The sequence below is a fragment of the Diceros bicornis genome (assembly GCF_020826845.1).
Source record: "Diceros bicornis minor isolate mBicDic1 chromosome 32 unlocalized genomic scaffold, mDicBic1.mat.cur SUPER_32_unloc_2, whole genome shotgun sequence".
NCBI classification, from domain to species: domain Eukaryota; kingdom Metazoa; phylum Chordata; class Mammalia; order Perissodactyla; family Rhinocerotidae; genus Diceros; species Diceros bicornis.
In genome coordinates, this window is record NW_026690908.1 from 1,068,713 (window position 1) to 1,071,942 (window position 3,230).

The following is a 3,230-nucleotide window of genomic DNA, read 5'->3' on the forward strand; positions in this document are numbered from 1 at the left end:
AACTGACTGGATTACTCTGGTCTGAACTCAGATCACGTAGGGCTTGAATCGTTTAACAAATGAGCGATTAATGGCAGCTACACCACTGGGATCTCCTGATCCAACATCGCGGTCATACACCCTATAGTGGATATGGACAGTAAAATAGGACTGTGCTGTTTTCCCGAGGGTAACTTGTTCTGTTGATCAATATTTTGGATCAATAAGTGATAAAATATTTTGACTAGCTGGTCTAGATTTTAATCACTCAGAGGTTATTTTGTTCTCTGAGGTCACCCCAACCAAAATTGTTAGTCCCTTTAAGTTTTGTTATCCCTTGATTTGGCTTACCTTTGATTTTTTTAAATTAATTGGAGCTCCATAGGGTCTTCTCGTCTTACTTTGTCATTCCCGCCTTTTCAGGGAAAGGTCAATTTCACTGATTAAAAGTAAGAGAGTAAAACCCTTGAGTGGCCGTTCATACAAGTCCTCATTTAGACAACAAATGATGATGCTGCCTTTCCAGGGTCCAGTCACTGTGGCCTTTACACCGTGTCACTGGGCAAGCAGTGCCTGTAACACCAGAAATGCCAGAGGAGATGCTTTTGGTAAACAGGTGGGGGCTGTGTTTGCCGAGTTTCTTTTACTTTTTTAAATCTTTCCTTGAATGCCTACCTGTGTTGGGTTAACAGTTAATGTAATAAATAATTATTGGGTTGAATTTATTTTATTGTTAACTTTCGGTGATTATCTATCTGTTCTAAGATTATGCAAGGAGAAATAATTCTTGTTCCTCATAGTAACACTACTTCTATGAATTAATAGATTAATGCAGTATTAGATTAGGAGTTAGTTTCTGAGATTGAAATTAAGATAAGTATATTGTTGCACCTGAAGGCTTTCTTAATTGGTGGCTGAATTTAGGCCAACTAGCGTATTGTTTGTACTCCCTCTCTAAGGAAGGTTGTATCCTGTATCTAAAAGGCTGTACCTCTTTAGGGCTGAGTCTGGGGAAGTCAGGAGGCTGGACAAGTGTGGAGCTGGCTCTGGCCCAGAGGGATGAGCAAGAGACACAGGACACCTGCTGCCACACACAGCCACAGCAGACATCACCAATCAGTCACGACATGCTGGGCTGCAGAGCCCAGAGAGCCCCCCAGTCCTCAACAAGTTGCACACGGAAGCCACTCCTGGGCAGAGCAGGGGGCAGTGATGAACCCATTTGCCATCCCAGCTCCCCTAAGACGTGGCCCAGGCCTCCTTTCCCCACTTACTCCACCAGCTCCTCACTGTCCTCGGGGCTCAGGCTTTCAAGGCCCGCCAGCAGGCTGCTCCAGCACTTCTCCTTCCTTACCACCGCCTCCCCTCTCTGCTCCCACTCTAGTTCCAGGGCAAGTTACCTGTGGCTCCTGAGTGATGCTCTTTGGCCTGGAAGGGCCTTCCTTCACGCCATCCACCCTGTGCATGCCTACTTACCCTTCAAGACTCGACTCCAGTGATGCCTCCTCAGGAAGCCCTCCCTGATGCTCCATCTCCCTAGGCCTGCTCTGGGCCACCACTCTGCCTCCTGCCCACATCTGTCACTGCCTGGAACCTTGCTGGGCCCCGTTCTCTGGTCTTCACGTGTACCCCAGCCCCTCAGGTGGGAAGGAAATTCTTAGGCTCAGGGCAATGGAGCAGATTCCTGGACTGTGGTGACACTGCCCACCCCAGGAGAGGTCATTCTTTGGGCCTTTTCCAGCTTTGGCCCATTGCAGCTCAGGGGGAGCCAGGACACAGGGAGGCTGGCTCTGGGCTCAGTAGATCACAGCGTCGGCTTAGGGAAAAGTTACAGGGGGCCACACAGAGGGGCTCAGGACAAAACTCCAAGTCGATGATACCCTTGCTAAGGGCAGCAGGGGCCAAAGGCAACTGCACAGGCCACAGGAAGTGCTGGCGAGCTTTTCATCTGCTCACAGAGTCCCAGGGCTGGATAGAAGGAACTCAGGAGGCCCATCTGAGGTGGAGGTCACCTCGGGGGCATGCAAGCAGAAGCTGAGGGTCCCACAGCAAGTGGAATCTGAAGAGGTGACCCTGAAACTCCTTGCGGCTCTAACGTCTCTGAGTTGGAAGTCAGTCCCCTCAGTCACAGCCTCTAGCTGCCCCCTGACAGGGCTGTGCGTGAGTGGAGGCTGAGGGTGAAGGCAACCTCCTACCTGTGAGAACCGCTGTGATCACGGCCTCCCACAAGGGGCTAAGGATGATGAGCAAGGGACAGAGGGACTGACCCACATGACTTCCCCTCGGATGCTGAACATGCTTGTGATTCACCAGGCCAATCAGTATCTGTCCTTCTCCTCCACTCCTCTCTCCCCAAAAGGACATGTCAGTGTTTACTATGACATCCACAGACACATCAAGGGCATCTGGGAAGAATCATGTGTACATCTGGAGAGAAGGGAACTGTGAAAAGCAGTAATATCTGCATCCATGTGTGCAGATACTGACATCCACATACAGCTGTCACATTCCTCCAGCAGCCCTGGAATACTCCACAATCATGCTGGCAGGTTTTGGCACATAGTAGCCAAACGAACTGGTGGTGTCCCCAAGTGCCACCACTGCTGGGGTCTACCTTGAGATTTGGGGGAGGCAGGGTGTCATGCCCCATCTCACAAAAGTCTGGCTGGTGTCCAGGAGGTTCTCACAGCCTTCGACAATCATGCCCTCCATGGCTGTTTTCCTGGATGCTCTTTGTCTTGTTTACTTCATTGTACATTATCCTGTCGGGACAGAAAATGTCAGAGACAGGCTGCCCCCGTCTCTCAGGGAGAAGGGAATGCCGGGCCTCTGGCCAGACCTAGGAAGAAGGCCTGGCACCCAGGATTCTCAGGTGGAGCCTGTGGTCACAAAGGGGGAGAGAGCATGCATATTGAATGCCCGCTCTGCCGGGCACTCTATGGGCATGGTATTATATCATCCTTCTCATAGCCCAAGGAGACAGGTGTTGGAAATGGAAATGGAGATTAACAGCTAGAAAGCAGGTCTGATTTAAAAGTTTGAACCACGTGGAACTGAGACGGCAAAACTGGGAGGACAGGAGTATAGGAAACAACCTTTCTTCTTTACTCTGCCCCCCACACCACTACTGGCCTTATCTCCATCCATAGAACTCCACCCACCCATCCTTCCTCAGGGCCTTTGCATTTACTGTCTCCACCCCTCCCCCAATGCATGTTATATAGCTGCTTCCTTAATGTTCAGGTCCTGGA